This window comes from Eumetopias jubatus, unplaced genomic scaffold (assembly GCF_037043125.1).
Source record: "Eumetopias jubatus isolate StellerSeaLion01/CBP00866 unplaced genomic scaffold, mEumJub1_p1.0 scaffold_11, whole genome shotgun sequence".
Classification (NCBI taxonomy): Eukaryota; Metazoa; Chordata; class Mammalia; order Carnivora; family Otariidae; genus Eumetopias; species Eumetopias jubatus.
In genome coordinates, this window is record NW_028274817.1 from 52,399,163 (window position 1) to 52,418,401 (window position 19,239).

At 39.3% G+C, this 19,239-nt stretch overlaps 1 pseudogene; it reads left to right on the plus strand.

Moving 5' to 3' along the window:
* Nucleotides 1–329: 329 nt before the first annotated feature.
* LOC114207464 (peptidyl-prolyl cis-trans isomerase D pseudogene) lies at nucleotides 330–19,036 on the plus strand (annotated as a pseudogene).
* Nucleotides 19,037–19,239: the final 203 nt, after the last annotated feature.

The window sequence follows — 19,239 nt, forward strand, 5'->3', positions numbered from 1 at the left end:
GAGCCACACTCTGTTCAGAACACTCTGGAAATAGAAATGCCAACATCTGTAGCAGGGACGGGTAATGACCCGCCAGGCAAGGCCATGACGTTAAATTAATCCTTAATGTGTTTGAGGGCTTTTTACCTTTCATTGGGTCATTTAATAATGCGGGGAATGACTTCTTCCCTCAGCCTTCAGCTCCCCCCATCGCCATGGAGACGATTGTGAATCAGCCATCATAAATAAAAATAATCCAACTGCACACACCCCCGCCACAAGCCGCTGGGATGTGGTACCAGCTCGATTTTATTTTTTTCATGCCCAGAACTCACGGGAGCTCAAGTAACATGGGACGCTTCCAGAGGAACGGGGATGCTATTTGGTGCCTGTTTAAAGACAGGTGTAGGTCCACTGGGCAGGCTTCCTCTCACCAACCACTGGACCAAAGGGGGAACTATTTGCCTGAATGGGAATATCCAACTGGGGAGCAGCGAAGCCTGATTCATCAATAAGTGTGCTTTGAAATAAACTGCTCCCGTGCCCCCACACAAGCCCCCCAAAGTATCCAGGAAGACTGCCCGCCAACACACCACTCCCTTCTGGCTTGGCATCCAACGTCCTCCCAAGCCTGCCTTCACCAGCCCTTACCAAGGCCGCTCCACTGGTGTAGAGGGCTGTTTACCAAATGTTTTCAGCAACAGGGAATCCCACAATTAGAAAGCTACTCCCTTCCTAATTCTGCAATCCTTCTCCTAAGGAAAACCTCAGTTTTGTGCCAATGAATCTCTAACACTTGGCTTATCCACCCTTGTTAACCAAGAGACAGCATGCTTCTGTCTGAAAGCTTTTGGCAAGCAACAGTATCTAGCTGGAATTTAAGACCATTGTTTTGTTTTCATTGTCTTTATTTTGAAGGTTTTCATCTATTTCCGGCAAGTGATGCTCCTCTTGGCTTGTGACAGTGATAGACACTGCTTTTAAGATACACATATTTAAGTAAAATTGAGTCCATTTTAAAATTACATATTAAATAAAAAAAATAGCACAGGAACACCCCAGATGTGACAACAACAAATCACAAAGGTCATACATCAAAGATCCAAGTCTGGGAAACATGGCCTCATCAGTGCACCCTCTGTCCTTCTCCCCGTCCCCGTGCTGGCTGCGTGCATTGTGGCTCTACAGTTCAAGACCGCTGACAACACAGAGCAGGGCCAGAGACATTAGGAAACAGAAGCACAGCTCGGGAGAAGCGGAGTCCAACTCCAGAAGGGTCTCTTACCACTTCACTCTGACCCATTTTTTTAAACTTCCTTCACTCACAGCTGATGAGTTGTGAGTGGCTGCCCAGGGCTAGGGGTCAGGGATAGCAGCCTCTCAACACCAATCCTTCCCACACAGCCACACCTGTGGCAGACATCGCCAATCAGTCATTGAGTGCCTGCCCGCCTCAATCACCCCCCCACAGCAATATGTATGTGAATATTTCTAACACTTGCAAATGTTCTAATAAAATGTGAAGTGAAAACTTGAAAAACAATAATTATTATTATTACTCTTACTTGATTTTGTTATATTTGGGGTAAGTTAGTCTTCATTGATACAACTCTTCATATTTAACAGGTTGATGATGTGTGTATGGAGGAGTATGGGTGGGAATTTGACAAAAGTACTTAAAAGTTTCACAGCAATGTAAGAGCATTTTTTCTATTCTTTTGCATTTTATAATTTGTAACACTTGAACATGGTTCTTTAGTTCTTTACAACTTCAGGATATGGAGAAATTGAGAGAAGAAATCAATGAATTGTCTTTTATCAAGATGCTGTACACACTCAAATTTATTCTTAATGAAATCTATAAAACACCACTATTTTTCCCTCTCCCTATATGTAGATGAGAAAATTCAGGTATATTAACAGAGAAACACTGTTTTTAATTCTCCATCCCAGGATCCTAAATTTACTATCTGACTGATGAGAGCCAGACAAATTTAACAATGCAATTCAGAGCCAAAACTTTTGTGGGAGACAGCAAGATGTAGTAACAAGAACAAGATTTTGGACTCATAAAACTCGAATTCAAATTCTAATTCTTTGCTACATATTAGTTGACCTTTAAGAAGTCATTTGCATTGTGCTATGTCTTAGTTTCCTTATTTTCAAATGGGTAGAAAACTGATGCCTACATCAACAATGCGTCTGTAATGTCACATAAAATGGTGGGCATAAAAACACTTTTTAAAATTGTGACTGACCACTCCTAAGCTACGCTGCCAGATTTGAGTGTTCAAAGATCAAAGAACTAGAACAATTACCTCCAATCTTTTCATCAAGACCTATTAATTTGTTGCAAAATTCTTTTGCTTGAAAAAGAAAATCTATCAAAATATTTTGGTCAGGAACTTAAAGCCAAAATGCTATATATCATTTAGAACATGAGAAAGCTAAGCAGAGTTTACTAATGAGATGATTAGTCAACAGTAACTTTTTCAAAAAGCATTTTGAGATGAATTTTTGTAGAAATACCTCTTTATGAAGCATTAAAAAAACCTACAAAGATCAGAAGAAAGATTAAATAATAATAAAGAAATAGCTGGATTTCCCACCTTCTTCTTGACCAGAACAAAATCATTGTTGTCTGCTATATAGCCTAATGAATCAGCCATACTGGCTGGACATTGTAAGACTGAAGTGCTGACAATATAACAGAGGTCCTTGCATCCCCAGCAAGTATGTTTTCCACAAGTAAATTACGAGCAAGGGAGTAATTATAGGAAAAACGATTATACTAAAAAGACAGTATTTGGAATAAATGGGCAAGTATAAAAGGGTAGTTTAGTTAAAAGTAACTTGTTTGTATCCACAGTGACCAATTAAGTAACAAAATATCAACACAACCAAAACAAGAATAAAATCCCTCAAACATCACATTTACCAATATATCCTAAATGAAGACAAAAGTAACACATCTAATTACCACAAATTTTTATCTCAAAGCTGGCTCTATATTTTGTTCTTTTTCCTATTTTGAAAAATATAATGTGAAGAAGGCATTAAAAAAGGAATGGATTCATTTATTTGTAGGGGGAATGCCTGGGTGGCTCAGTTGATTAAGCGTCTGCCTTTGGCTCAGGTCATAATACCAGGGTCCGGGGACCGAGTCTCACATTGGGGTCCTTGTTCAGCTGGGAGCCTGCTTCTCCCTTTGCCTGCCACTCCTCCTGCTTGTGCCCTTTCTCTCTCTCTCTCTCTCTCTCTCTCTCACACACACACACACACAAACACACACAAATAAATAAAATCTTTAAATAAAATAAATTATTTTATTTTATTTTTAAAAGAAAGCCTCTCAGGTTGAGCTGCAGGGTGTCCATGAGGTTCTCTGAGTCTGCTCCCAAGCACATCTGCAATTTAAATGTCACACCTGTCCTCCAGACTAAGTCCTCTGACCACAGTCCTCTGAGTCTTATTTGACATGGACATCAGAAGGGAGTGAGTTGGTTGAATTGCCTTAGAATTATTTGCAGATATTGTATCCAAAACTGCAGAAAATTTTCATGCCTAGAGTACAGGAGAAAAAGGCATTGGACCCACCACTGGTAAACCTCTCCATTTCAAAGAATGCCCTTTCCAATGAATTATTAAGAAATTTATGGTTCAGGGTGGAGACTTCTCAAATCAAAATGGGACTGGTGGAGAAAGTATTTATGGTCAAAAATTTGAAGATAAAAATTTCTATTATAAGCTTGATCAAGAAGGTTTATTGAGCATGACAAATGCAAGTTGCAATACAAATGCTTCTCAGTACTTTATCAACAGTTCCAACTCCTCATTTGGATGGGAAACATATGGTATTTGGCCAAGTAATTAAAGGAATGGGTGTGGCAAAGATATTGGAAAATGTAGAAGTGAAAGGTGAAAAACCTGCCAAAATATGTGTTATTGCAGAATGCAGAGAATTGAAAGAGGGAGATCATTGGGGCATATTCCTAAAAGATGGTTCTGGTGAGTCACTCAGATCTCCCTGAAGATGCAGATATAGATTTAAAATATGTAGATAAAATTTTACTAATAAGAGAAGACTTTAAAAAAATGGAAATTTTTTTTTTCAAATCCCAGAACTGGGAGATAGCCATTAAGAAAATATACAAAATTTTAAGATATGTGGGAAGTTGAAAGGCTGTTACTGAGAAAGCAGATAGACTGAAACTACAACCTATAGCTTTAAGGTGTGTGCTGAATATTGGTGCTTATTAACAGGAGATGTCAAATTGGCAGGCAGCAATTGACAGTTGTAGGAGGCTCTTGAAATAGATCCACCAAATAACCAAAACGTTGTACCATACAGCTCAAAGATGGCAAGGATTAAAATAGGATCATGATTTTTTAAAATTATTCTTTAATTTCCTGGTTGGTCCATTCATTCTTTAGTAGGATGCTCTTTAGCCTCCATGTATTTGAGTGCTTTCCAACTTTCCTCTTGTGATTGAGTTCCAGTTTCAAAGCATTGTGGTCCAAAAATATGCAGAGAATGATCCCAATCTTTTGGTATGGGTTTAGACCTGATTTGTGACCCAAGATGTGATCTATTCTGGAGAATGTTCCATGTGCACTCGAGAAGAATGTGTATTCTATTGTTTTGGGATGGAATGTTCTGAAAATATCTGTGAAGTCCATCTGGTCCAGTGTGTCATTCAAAGCCCTTATTTCCTTGTTGGTCTTCTGTTTAGATGATCTTTCCACTGCAGTGAGGAGGGTGTTAAAGTTATCGATGTGTTTCTTTGATTTTGTTATTAATTGGCTTGTATAATTGGATGCTCCCATGTTAGGGGCATTAATATTTACAATTGTTAGATCTTCTTGTTGGATAGGCCCTTTAATTAATTATGATATAGTGTCTTTCCTCATCTCTTATTACAGTCTTTGGTTTAAAATCTAATTTGTCTGATATAAGGATTGCCATCCCAGCTTTCTTTTGATGTCCATTATCATGATAAATGGTTTTCCATCCCCTCATTTTAAATCTGGGGGTGTCTTTGTGTCTAAAATGAGCCTCTTACAGGCAGAATATGGATTGGTCTTGCTTTTTTATCCAAACTGATACCCTGTGTCTTTTGATTGGGGCATTTAGCCCATTTACATTCAGGGTAACTTTTGAAAGATATGAATTTAGTATCATTGTATTGCCTGTAAGGTGACTGTTACTGTATATTGTCTCTGTTCCTTTCTGATCTATGTTACTTTTGGGTTCTCTCTTTGTTTAGAAGACCCCTTTCAATATTTCTTGTAGGGCTGGTTCTGTGATCACAATTTATTTTAGTTCCTGTTTGTCCTGGAAGCTTTTTATCACTCCTATTTTGAATGACATCCTAGCTGGATAAAGTATTCTTGGCTGCATATTTTTCTCCTTTAGTGCCCTGAATATATCATGCCAGTCTTTTCTGGCCTGCCAGGTCTCTGTGGATAGGTCTGCTGCCAGTCTAACATTTCTACCTTTGTAGGTTACAGACCTCTTGTCCTGAGCTGTTTTCAGGATTTTCTGTCTATGAGATTTGTAAGTTTCACTATTAGATGTCGGTATATTGACCTGTTTTTATTGATTTTGAGGGAATTCTCTGTGCCTCCTGGATTCTGATACCTGTTTGCTTCCCCAGATTAGGGAAGTTCTCTGCTATAATTTGCTCCATTATACCTTCTATCCCCTTCTCTCTTTCCTCTTCTTCTGGGACCCTAATTATTCTTATATTGTTTTACTTTATAGAATCACTTATCTCTCAAATTCTCCCCTCATGATTCAGTATTTCTTTATCTCTCTTTTTCTCAGCTTCTTTGTTCTCTACTATTTGGTCTTCTGTACCCCTAATTCTCTCTTCTGCTTCATTTCTCTTAGCAGTTAGAGCCTCCATTTTTTTATTGCATCTCATTAATAACCTTTTTTATTTCGAGTTAGTTAGATTTTAGTTCCTTTATTTCTCCAAAAAGGGATTCTCTAGTGTCTTCTATGCTTTTATCAACCCCAGCTAGTATCTTTATAATTGTTATTCTGAACTCTAGTTCCGACATCTTACTAATATCCATATTGATTAAGTCCCTGGCAGTCAGTACTGCCTCTTGTTCTTTTTTTTTTTTTTTGAGGTGAGTTTTTCCATCTTGTCATTCTGTACAGAGAAAGATAGATTAACAAGAGAACAAAATACTAAAGGGGCAACAACGACCCCAGAGAAATATACACTAAAAATCAGAAGAGACCCGAAACTGGGGGGGGGGGTAATATAATCAGACAGGTGACCAGAATAGAGCAATACACTAGGTTCTGTGTGCATTTTGGTCTGTTTTTTAGAAAACTAGATCCCAAAACTGTAAAGAAGGAAAAACTAGTATATGTACAAAAATAAAATTCAATACAAAGAAATGATAGAATGTAACTGTAAAAATTGAAATTAAAAACAAAAACAACAACAACAACAACAAAAAGGAAGGGAAATAAACAGGTGAACAGAACAGAGCAATACACTATCTCCTGAGTGTATTTTGGTCAGTTTGTTAGAGGGAAATACATCTCAAAATTGTAAAGAAAGAAGAACTTATATATACAAAAATAAAATTAAATACATTGAGAGGCTAGAATGTTACTGTAAAGGTGAAAATTAAAAAAGACTTTAACAAAAAAAAAAAGAAGAAAAGGAGAAAAAAATAAAGAATATGATCAGGCGGGTGAATAGGACAGAACCATATACTAGATTTTGAATGTATTCTGGTCTGTTAGAAGAAACTAAATCCCAACATTTTAAAGAAAGAAAAACAAATATATGTACAAAAGTAAGGTTAAATACAATGAAGAGAAATAATATGACTCTAAAAATGAAAATGAAAGATTTTAAAAAAGGAATTCATAAGATAAGAAGATGGTTGAAAAAGGAAAGAAGAAAAATTTTTTTAAAAATTAAAAGAAAATTTAAAAAATTAAAAGAAAGTAAAATTTAAAAATTAAAGTTGAAAGACTAAAGAATCATGGGAAGAAAGCCATGAATTCTATGTGCTGTATTCCCTTAATGCTAGAGTTTTGCAGTTCTTATTGATTGGTAAACTTGGTCTTGGCTGGATATTCTTCCTGATCTTCTGGGGGAGAGGCCTGTTGCATTGATTCTTAAATGTCTTTGTCCTAGATGGAATTGCACTGCCCTTGCCGGGGACCAGGCTATTAATATGTTCTGGTTTACTCTGTAGCTTTTGTTCCCTGAAGGTTTTCCACACAGCTTTAGAGAATGAGAATGAAAGTGGCGGCCTCCCAATGTCTGGCCCCAAAGGCAAAAGCTCAGGGCCCCACTTTTCAATGAGCCCTCACAGAAAAGCAGTCTATCACTGCTGTCTCCCTAGTCTCAAGCTGCACTCTGTGCTCACCAGCCTGTGACCAAGTGTTTCTATCTCAGGCACACGACCTCATTTGGAGCCATCAAACCCAGAAGACTCCTGCAGTGCGTTCCCATGCTGCTCCTCCCCGAGGAAGGAAGGGGACTCTCCCTAGTTCTGCCACTTGTTGGGCCACTGCTCAAAGATCAGAGTCCCAAATGTGCTGCGGATCATGGTTTATGGCAACCGCAAGCTGAGAGCCCACTCCTGGGCTCACTTTTTGCAGACAGCTTCCCTGCTCTAATACCTGGGAGCTCTGCTACACTCAAACACCCCCAGTCTTCCTGTGACCCTGAGGATCTTGAGACCACATTGCCCCTGCTTAGCCACCTGAGTGATATCCCTCACCAGAGCAGACTTCTAAAACTTCCAATTTTGTGCTCTGCTTCTCTATCACTTTCCGGTAGCTGGCTGATGGTGGCTCCCTACCCCATGCAGTCTGTATTCCTATTTATCACCTCAGATTCACTTCTCCACACCTCCTACCTTGCAGAAAGTGGTTGCTTTTTTATTTGAAAAGTTGCAGCTATTATTTTCCTTGATCTCTGGTTGAGTTTGCAGGTATGCAGAATGGTTTGATAGCTATCTAGCTGAAATCATTGGACGACACAAAATTAAGGTCTCCTAATACTCCGCTATCTTGGACTGCCCAAACAGTTCTCTTCAATTCATGGAAACAAATGAAAATGAAAACACAACTGTTCAAAATCTTTGAGATGCAGCAAAGGCGGTCCTAAGAGGGATGGACGTATATAGCAACACAAGCCTTTCTCAAGAAACAAGAAAGATGTCAAATACAAAACCTAAGCCTACACCTAACCCTGGAGAAAGAACAGCAAATAAAGCCTAAACCCAGCAAGAGAAGAGAAATAATAAAGATTAGAGCAGAAATCAGTGAAATAGAAACCAAAAGAACAGTAGAACAGATCAACAAAACTAGAAGCTGGTTCTTTGAAAGAATTAATAAGATCGATAAACCCCTGGCCAAATTCATCAAAAAGAAAAGAGAAAGGACTCAAATAAATAAGATCATGAATGAAAGAGGAGAGATAACAACCAACACCAAAGAAATACAAACAATTAAAAGAACATACTATGAGGGGGCAGAGCAAGATGGTGGAGGAGTAGGAGACCTAGATTTCATCTGGTCTCAGGAATTCAGCTGAATAGGGATCAAACCATTCTGAACACCTACGAACTCAACAGGAGATCGAAGAGGAGAGTAGCAACAACTCTCTGAACAGAGAAGCGACCACTTACTGGAAGGTAGGACGTGTGGAGAAGTGAATCCGAGGCGATATTCGGGAGGATAGATGGCGGGGGAGGGGGCCTCCGTTGGCTGCTTCTGGCAAGTGATAGAGCCGCAGAGCACAAAATTGGACCTTTTAGAAGTTGGCTCAGGGACGTTGCTGCAGTGGCTAAGTGAGGGGTGGAATCCTCCCGGGACAGTGTGGTCTCAGGACCTTTGGGGTCACAGAAAGACCAGGGGTGCCTGAGTGCGGCAGAGCTCCCAGGTATCGGAGCAGGGAAGCTGGCTGCAGAGACAGAGCCGAGGCGCGGGCTCTCAGCTCGGGATTGCCATAAACTGTGATCCGCGGCCCAGTCGGGCCACTGCACCTCCAGCAGGGACCCAACAAATGGCAGAGCCGGGGAGACTCCCCTTTCTCCCCTGGGAGGAGTGGTGCAGGAATGCACCGCAGGGATCTGCTGGGTTTGGAGACTCCACATGGGGTCGGGTGCCAGAGGTACAAATGCTCCGTCACAGACCGGGTGAGCATGGAGTGCGGCCAGAGACCAGGGAGACGGGAGTGACTGCTTTTCTCTGCGGGTGCACTGAGGAGCGGGGCCCCGAGTTCTCAGCTTCTTCCGGTGGAGATTGGGAGGTCAGCATTTTCGCCCTGGTCCTCCAAAGCTGTACCGAGAGCTTGCAGGGAACAAAAGCTCCTGAGAGCAAACCCGAGCAGCTTGCTTAGCCCAGACAGACAAGGGCGGGGCAACTCAGCCTCCGGCAAAGACGTTTGGAAACCACAGCCACAGGCCCCTCCCCCAGAAGATTAGCACGAACAGCCAGCAAGCCAAGACCAAGTTTACTGATCAAGGAGAACGGGAGAACTCCAGCGCTAGGGGAATACTGCACATAGAATTCATGGCTTTTTTTTACCATGATTCATTAGTTCATCAAAGTTAATATTTTTTACTGTTTTTTTTTAATTTATTTTTTTCCCTTTTTCAACCAACATCTTATCAATCCCTTGTTTAAGAAAACATTTTTTATTTTTCATTTTTAGAGTCATATTTTATCCCTTCATAGTAGTTACCCTTATTTTTGGCATATATATATATAAGTTGTTTTCTCTTTAAAATTTTGAGATACAGTTTCTTCTAACAGATCAAAATATACCCTAAATCACTAGTATATGGCTTTGTTCTAGTCTCCTGCCTGATCACATTCTCTCCCTTTTCTCTTTTTTTTTAATCTTCTTTCTTTTTTCAAACAACTTATCTATCAATTCCTTTTATAAAATCTTTTATAATTTTCTTCGTTACAGTGATCTTCCCTCCCTTCATTGCATCAACCCTTATTTTGTACATATATGTCTTTCTTCCTTTAAAATTTCAGGAGGCACTTTTTTCTAACAGACCAAAATATGCCCAAAATCTAGTGTGTGGCACTGATCTATGCACTAACATGATCATATTTGATCATATTCTGCTTTTTTTGTATTGTTCTGTTTTTGTTTTTATCTTTTTTCTTTTTTTTCTCTTTCTTTTTTCTTTCTTTCCCTTTCTTTTTCCCTGGTTTCAGGTCTTTTCTGATTTTTATACAGTATATTTGCTGGGGACGTTGTTAACCTGTTAGCATTTTGTTCTCTCATTCATCTATTCTCCTCTGGACAAAATGACAGAACGAAAAAAATCACTTCAGCAAAAAGAACAAGTGGTAGTACCATCAGCCAGGGACCTACTCAATAAGGACATTAGTACGATGTTGGACCTAGAGTTCAGAATCATGACCTTAAAGATATTACCTGGGCTTGAAAAAAGCGTGGAAGTTATTAGAGAAACGCTTTCTGGAGAAATAAAAGAACTAAAATCTAGCCAAGTCGAAATCAAAAAGGCTATTGATGAGGTGCAATCAAAAATGGGGGCACTAAGTGCTAAGATAAATGAGGCAGAAGAGAGAATCAGTGATATAGAATACCAAATGATGGAAAATAAAGAGGCTGAGAAAAAGAGAGAGAAACAACTACAGGATCACGAAGGCAGAATTCGAGAGAAAAGTGATACGATAAGACGAAACAACATTAGAATAATTGGGATCCCAGAAGAAGAAAGAGAAAGAGGGGCAGAAGGTATATTGGAGGAAATAATAGCAGAGAACTTCCCTAATGTGAGGAAGGAAACAGGCATCAAAATCCAGGAGGCAAAGAGAACCCCTCTCAAAATCAGTAAAAAATAGATCAACACCCCAACATCTAATAGTAAAACTTACGAGTCTCAGAGACAAGGAGAAAATCCTGAAAGCAGTTCGGGAGAAGAGATATGTAACCTACAATGGTAGAAATATTAGATTGGCAACAGACCTATCCACAGAGACCTAGCAGGCCAGAAAGGACTGGCAAGATATCTTCAAAACAATAAATGAGAAAAATATGCAGCCAAGAATACTATATCCAGCTAGGCTGTCATTGAAAATAGAAGGAGAGATAAAAAGCTTCTAGGACAAACAAAAACTAAAGGAATTTGCAAACACGAAACCAGCCCTCCAAGAAATATTGAAAGGGGTCCTCTAAGCAAAGAGAGAGCCTAAAAGCAGCATAGATCAGAAAGGAACACAGACAATATACAGCCACAGTCACCTTACAGGCAATACACTGGCACTAAATTCATACCTTTCAATAGTTACCCTGAATGTAAACAGGCTAAATGCCCCAATCAAAAGACACAAGCTATCAGACTGGATTAAGAAACAAGACCCATCAATATGCTGTCTGCAAGAGACTCATTTTAGACCCAAACACACCCCCAGATTGAAAGTGAGGGGGTGGAAAACCATTTACCATGCTAATGGACACCAAAAGAAAGCTGGGGTGGCAATCCTTCTATCAGACAAATTAGATTTTAAACCAAAGACTGTAATAAGAGATGAGGAAGGACACTATATCCTACTTAAAGGGTCTATCCAACAAGAAGATCTACCAATTGTAAATATCTATGCCCCTAACATGGGAGCAGCCATTTATATAAGGCAATTAATACCAAAAGTGATGAAACACATTGACAACAATATAATAATAGTGGGGGAATTTAACACCCCGCTGACTGAAATGGACAGATCATCTAAGCAAAAGATCAACAAGGAAATAAAGACTTTAAATGACACAGTGGACCAAATGCTTTTACAGACATATTCAGAACATTCCATCCCAAAGCAACGGAATACACATTCTTCTATTGTGCACATGGAACATTCTCCAGAACTGATCACATCCTAGGTCACAAATCAGGTCTCCACCGTTACCAAAAGATTGGGATTATTCCCTGCATATTTTCAGACCACAATGCTTTGAAACTAGGACTCAATCACAAGAGGAAAGTCAGAAAGAACTCAAATACATGGAGGTTAAAGAGCATCCTACTAAAGAATGAATGGGTCAACCAGGATATTAAGGAAGAATCAAAAAAATTCATGGAAACCAATGGAAATGAAAACACAACTGTTCAAAATCTTTGGGATACAGCCAAGGCAGTCCTGAGAGGAAAGTAAATAGCAATACAAGCCTTTCTCAAGAAACAAGAAAGGTCTCAAATACACAACCTAACCCTACACCTAATGTAGTTGGAGAAAGAACAGCAAATAAAGCCTAAACCCAGCAGGAGAAGAGAAATAATAAAGATCAGAGCAGAAATCAATGAACTAGAAACCAAAAGAACAATAGAACAGATCAAAGAAACTAGGAGCTGGTTCTTTGAAAGAATTAACAAGATTGATAAACCCCTGGCCAGACTGATCAAAAAGAAAAGAGAAATGACCCAAATCAATAAAATCATGAATGAAACAGGAGAGATCACAACCAACACCAAAGAAATACAAACAATTATAACATATTAGGAGCAACTCTAAGGCAGCAAATTAGATAACCTGGAAGAAATGGGTGCATTCCTAGAGATGTATCAACTACCAAAATTGAACCAGGAAGAAATAGAAAACCTGAACAGACCTATAACCACTAAGGAAATTGAAGCAGTCATCAAAAATCTCCCAAGAAACAAAAGCCCGGGGCCAGATGGCTTCCCAGGGGAATTCTATCAGACATTTAAAGAAGAATTAATACCTATTCACCTGAAACTGTTCCAAAAATTAGAAATGGAAGGAAAACTTCCAAACTCATTTTATGAGGCCAGCATTACCTTGACCCCAAATCCAGACAAAGACCCCATCAAAAAGGAGAATTACAGACCAATATCCTTGATGAACATTGATGCAACAATTCTCACCAAAATACTAGCCAATAGGATCCAACAGTACATTAAAAGGATTATTCAGCACGACCAAGTGGGATTTATCCCTGAGCTGCAAGGTTGGTTCAACATCCGCAAATCAATCAACATGGTACAATACATTAACAAAAGAAAGAACAAGAATCATATGATCCTCTCAATAGATGCAGAAAAAACACTTGACAATGTACAGCATTCTTTCTTGAACAAAACTCTTCAGAGTATAGGGATAGAGGGTACATACCTCAATATCATAAAAGCCATCTATGAAAAACCTACAGCGAATATCATTCTCAGCTTTTCCAATAAGTTCAGGAACACGGCAGGGATATCCACTATCACCACTGCTATTCAACATAGTATTAGAAGTCCTAGCCCCAGCAATCAGACAACAAAAAGAAATCAAAGGCATCCAAATCGGCAAAGAGGAAGTCAAACTCTCGCTCTTTGCAGATGATATGATACTGTATGTGAAAAACCCAAAAGACTCCACCCCAAAACTGCTAGAACTCATACAGGAATTCAGTAAAGTAGCAGCATATAAAATCAAAGCACAGAAATCAGTGGCATTCCTATACACCAACAACAAGACAGAAGAGAGACAAATCAAGGAGTCAATCCCATTTACAACTGCACCCAAAACCATAAGATACCTAGATATAAATTTAACTAAAGAGGCAAAGGATCTGTACTCAGAAAACTATAAAATACTCATGAAGGAAATTGAGGAAGACACAAAGAAATGGAAAAATGTTCCATGCTCATGGATTGGGAGAATCAACATTGTGAAGATGTCAATGCTACCTAGAGCAATCTACACATTCAATGCAATCCCCATCAAAATACCATCCACTTTTTTCAAAGAAATGGAACAAAGAATCCTAAAATTTGTATGGAACCAGAAGAGACCCCGAATAGCCAGAGGAATATTGAAAAAGAAAAGCAAAGCTGGCGGCATCCCAATTCCGGACTTCCAGCTCTTTTACAAAGCTGTCATTATCAAGACAGTATGGTACTGGCACAAAAACAGACACATAGGTCAATGGAACAGAATCGAGAGCCCAGAAATGGACTCTCAACTCTATGGTCAACTTATCTTTGACAAAGCAGGAAAGAATGTCCAATGGCAAAAAGACAGTCTCTTCAACAAATGGTGTTGGGAAAATTGGACAGCCACATGCAGAAGAATGAAACTGGACCATTTCCTTACACCACACACAAAAATAGACTCCAAATGGTTGAAAGACCTAAACGTGAGACAGGAGTCCATCAAAATCCTAAAGGAGAACACAGGTAGCAACCTCTTCGACCTCAGCAGCAGCAACTTCTTCCTAGAAACATCACCAAAGGCAAGGGAAGAAAGAGCAAAAAGGAACTATTGGGATTTCATCAACATAAAAAGCTTTTGCACAGCAAAAGAAACAGTCCACAAAACTGAAAGACAACCGACAGAATGGGAGAAAATATTTGCAAATGACATATCAGATAAAGGGCTAGTATCCAAAATCTATAAAGAACTTATTAAACTCAGCACCCAAAGAACAAATAATCCAATCAAGAAATGGGCAGAAGACATGAACAAACATTTTTCCAAAGAAGACTTCCAAATGGCCAACAGACACATGAAAATATGCTCAACATCGCTCGGCATCAGGGAAATCCAAATCAAAACCTCAATGAGATACCACCTCACACCAGTCAGAATGGCTAAAATTAACAAGTCAGGAAATGACAGATGTTGGCACGGGTGTGGAGAAAGGGGAACCCTCCTACACTGTTGGTGGGAATGCAAGCTGGTGCAACCCCTCTGGAAAACAGTATGGGGGTTCCTCAAACAGTTGAAAATAGAGGTACCATACGATTCAGCAATTGCACTACTGGGTATTTACCCCAAAGATACAAATGTAGAGATCCGAAGTGGTACGTGCACCCCAATGTTTATAGCAGTAATATCCGCAATAGCCAAACTGCGGAAATAGCCAAGATGTCCATCGACAGATGAATGGATAAAGAAGAAGTGGTATATGTACACAATGGAATATTATGCAGCCATCAAAAGGAATGAGATCTTGCCATTTGCAATGACGTGGATGGAACTGGAGGGTGTTATTGAGTGAAATAATTCAATCAGAGAAAGACATGTATCATATGACCTCACTGATATGAGGAATTCTTAGTCTCAGGAAACAAACTGAGGGTTGCTGGAGTGGTGGAGATTGGGAGGGATGGGGTGGCTGGGTGATAGACATTGGGTAGGTTATGTGCTATGGTGAGCGCTGTGAACTATGCAAGACTGTTGAATCACAGATCTGTACTTCTGAAACAAATAATGCAACATGTGTTAAGAAAAAAGAAAAAGAAGAAGATAGCAGGAGGGGAAGAATGAAGGGGAGTAAGTCAGAAGGGGAGATGAACTATGAAAGACGATGGACTCTGAAAAACAAACTGAGGGTTGTATAGGGGAGGAGGGTAGGGGGATGGGTTAGCCTGGTGATGGGTATTAAAGAGGGCACCTTCTGCATGGAGCACTGGGTGTTATGCACAAACAATGAATCATGGAACACTACATCAAAAACTAATGATGTAATATATGGTGATTAACATAACAATAAAAAATAAAATAAATAAAATATTGGGTAAAATTTGAAAAAAAGAAAGAGAACATATTATGAGCAACTATATGCCAACAAATTTGAGAATCTGGAAGAAATGGATGAATTCCTAGAGATGTATAAACTACCCAAACTGAACCAGGATGAAATAGAAAACCAGACCAGACCATAACCATCAAGGAAATTGAAGCAGTCATCAAAAATATCTCAACAAACAAGAGCCCGGGGCCAGATGGCTTCCCAGGGGAATTCTACCGAACATTTAAAGAAGAACTAATACTTACTCTTCTGAAGCTATTTCAAAAAATAGAAATTGATGAAAAACTTCCAAACTCTTTCTATGAGGCCAGCATTACCTTGATCCCAAAACCGGACAAAGACCCCACCAAAAAGGAGAATTACAGACCAATACCATACATGCAAAAATTCTCACCAAAATACTAGCCAGTAAGGTCCAACAGTACAATTATTATTCACCATGACCAAGTGTGATTTATTCCTGGGCTGCAAGGTTGGTTCAACATCAGCAAATCAATCAATGTGATACACTACATAAATAAAAGAAAGGACAAGAACCATATGATCCTCTCAATAAATACAGAAAAAAGCATTTGACAAAGTACAGCAACCTTTTTTTTAAAGATTTTATTTATTATTTATCTGACAGAGAGAGACACAGCGAGAGAGGGAACACAAGCAGAGGGGAGTGGGAAAGGGAGAAGCAGACCTCACACAGAGCACGGAACCCAATGTGGGGCTCGATCCCAGGACCCTGGGATCATGACCTGAGCTGAAGGCAGACGCTTAATGACTGAGCCACCCAGGCACCCCAGCAACCTTTCTTAATTAAAACTTTTCACATTGTAGGAATAGAGGGTCCATACCTCAATATCATAAAAGCCATCTATGAAAAACCCACAGTGAATATCATTTTCAATCGGGAAAACTGAGAACTTTCCTGCTAAAGTCAGGAACACAGCAGGGATGTCCTCTATCACCTCTGCTGTTCAACATAATAGTAGAAGTCCTAGCTTCAGCAATCAGACAACAAAAAGAAATAAAAGACATCTGAATTGGCAAGGAAGAAGTCAAACTCTCACTTTTTGCAGATGACATGATACTTTATGTGGAAAACCCAAAAGACTCCACCCCAAAATTGCTAAGATTCACACAGGAGTTCAGTAAAGTGGCAGGATATAAAATCAATGCACAGAAATCAGTTGCATTTCTACACACCAACAATGAGACAGAAGAGAAATTAAGGAGTCAATCCTATTTACAATTGCACCTCAAACCATAAGACACCTAGGAATAAATCTAACTAAAGAGGTAAAGGATCTATAGTCAGAAAACTATAGAATACTCATGAAAGAAAGTGAAGAAGACACAAAGAAATGAAAAAACAGTCCATGCTCATGGATTGGAAGAATTAATATTGTTAAAATATCTATGCTACTTAGAGCAATCTACACATTCATTGGAATCCCTATCAAAATACCATCAATTTTTTTCCCCAGAACTGTAACAAATACTCCTAAAATTTGTATGGAACCAGAAAAGACCGTGAATAGCCAAAGGAATGTTGAAAAAGCAAACCAAAGCTGGTGGCATCACAATTCCATACTTTAAGCTCTATTACAGAGCTGTCATCATCAAGACAGTATGATACTGGCAGAAAAACAGACACACAGATCAATGGAACAGAATAGAGAACCCAGAAATGGACCCTCAACTTGATGGTCAACTAATCTTAGACAAAGAAAGAACGAATATCCAATGGAAAAAAAGACAGTCTCTTCAACAAATGGTGTTGGGAATATTGAACAACAACATGCAGAAAAATGAAACTGGACCATTTCCTTACACCATACACAAAAATAGACTCAAAATGGATGAATGACCTAAATGTGAGGCAGAAATCCTTCAAAAACCTTGAGGAGAACATAGGCAGCAACCTCTTCAACCTTGGACACATCAACTTCTTGCTAGACACGTCACCATAGGCAAGGGAAACAAAGACAAAAGTGAACTATTGGGACTTCATCAAGATAAAAAGCTTTTGCACAGCAAAGGAAACAGTCAACAAAATTGACAGAATGGGAGAAGATATTTGCAATGACATAGCAGATAAAGGGTTAGTATCTAAAACCTTTAAAGAACTTATCAAACTCAACAGCCAAAGAACAAATAATCCAATCAAGAAATGGGCAGAAGACGTGAACAGACATTTCTGCTAAGAAGACATCCAAATGGCCAACAGACACATGATAAAGTGCTCAACACCACTTGGTATCAGGGAAATCCAAATCAAAACCACAATGAGATACCACCTCACACTAGTCAGAATGGCTAAAATTAACATATCAGGAAACTATAGATGTTGGCGAGGATGTAGAGAAAGGGGAACCCTCCTACACTGTTGGTGGGAATGCAAGCAGTGCAGCCACTCTGGAGAGCCGTATGGAAGTTCCTCAAAAAGTTGAAAATAGAGCTACCCTATGACCCAGCAATTGTACTACTGGGTATTTACCCCAAAGATACAAGTGTAGTGATCCGAAGGGGTATGTGCACCCCAATGTTTATAGCAGCAATGTCCACAATAGCCAAAATATGGAAAAAGCTCAGATGTCCATTGACAGATGAATGGATAAAGATGCAGCAGATATATAAAATGGAATATTACACAGCCATCAAAAAGATGAAATCTTGCCATTTGCAGTGATGTGGATGGAACTAGAGAGTATTATGCTAAGAGAAATAAGTCAATCAGAGAAAGACAATTATCATATGATCTCACTGATTCATGGATTTTAAGAAACAAGGCAGAGGGGGCACCTGGGTGGCTCAGTTGGTTGAGCGGCTGCCTTCGGCTCAGGTCATGATCCTGGAGTCCTGGGATCGAGTCCCGCATCGGGCTCCCTGCTCGGCAGGGAGTCTGTTTCTCCCTCTGACCCTCCCCCCTTTCATGTGCTCTTTCTCTCTCTCTCTCTCTCATTCTCTCTCTCTCAAATAAATGAATAAAATCTTAAAAAAATAAAAAAAAGAAACAAGGCAGACGATCATAGGGGAAGAGAGGAAAAAACAAGATGAAACCAGAGAGGGAGACAGACCATAAGAGACTCTTAATCTTAGGAAACAAACTGAGGGTTGCTGGAGTGAATGGGAGTTGGAGGAATGGGGTGGCTGGGTGATGGTCATTGGTGAGGGTATGTGTTGTGGTGAGTGCTGGGTGTTGTTTAAGACTATTGAATCACAAACCTGTAACCCTGAAACAAATACCTTATATATTCATTAAAAAATAATAGTAAAATAAAAAAAAGAATAGGATCAAGCATTGGCTGATCTTAAAGAAAGCTCTGGAGATAGCACCAGAAGATAAAGCTATCCAAGCAGAATTGCTGAAAGCCAAACAAAAGACAAAGGCACAGAAAGATAAAGCAAAGAGCATAAGCAAAAATGTTTCCCTAATAAAGAATTCAGTTTTATTTAAACGTTATGCATTGATTGTATATTGGCAAAAAGAAAATTAAAAGACTTTTCACTGTGATATGTGATCCATGATGTATTTCCTTTGATATTTTGGTTTCACATTGTTTACAGTTCAGGAATAGTGAAAATTTTCAATCTTAATAGAAGAGTGTTACAGGGCGCCTGGGTGGCTCAGTTGGTTAAGCAACTGCCTTCGGCTCAAGTCATGATCCTGGAGTCCCTGGATCGAGTCCCGCATCAGGCT